Consider the following 728-nt stretch of genomic DNA (forward strand, 5'->3'; position numbering starts at 1 on the left):
CACGATTCTGACCCTATTTCGGCACCAGCTCTCCCTACTCTCGCTGAAACAGGAACAGAATATGGCAAGCAGGGCAGTGCCAGGTCTCTTATACTCGGGATGATGCTGTGCGGCCCAGCCAATCACTGCACGACCACAACAAAGATGGCTGCGGCGTTTCATGGCCTGGCAAACAATCCCTGCACCGTGATTGGGTCTCTAAATTCTGCCAAAAACGCAGGGTGGAGACTGCAGTTACTGCCAAATAATCCCAGAAATGCTTGGTGCTCGCCTAGTACCCCGATATTCGGGCGAGTAACGAGTAGTGGCAAGCACATTCACTCATCACTAACCTCAGCCTCACTTTCGGAAAGCACGTCTAGAGATTTTACCAAGTTAACAAAAGGTCCCAGGTTACAACACGGACCATTATCCTTACATCCCCATTGAGTGATCTCCCCTGCCACCCAATCAATGACAGGATTGTGGCGTTGCAGCCAGGGCATCCCCAATACCAGTCCTGCAGGCAGATTATTCATAACGAAACAACTTAATTTTTCCACGTGAGTGGAACCCTCATTCAGAGAAAAGACATCAGTCCTGAAACAAATTCCACCCCGGGTAAGAGGGGATGAATCAACTGCCACAATTTTAACAGGGTCTTTCAGCCTGACTGTCCCTATCTCATTACGAGTCACAACTTGGGCATTAATCAAATTAATGGAAGAACCGCAGTCAACAAAGGCGGT

This window comes from Ranitomeya variabilis, chromosome 8 (genome assembly GCF_051348905.1).
Source record: "Ranitomeya variabilis isolate aRanVar5 chromosome 8, aRanVar5.hap1, whole genome shotgun sequence".
Taxonomy (NCBI): Eukaryota; Metazoa; Chordata; class Amphibia; order Anura; family Dendrobatidae; genus Ranitomeya; species Ranitomeya variabilis.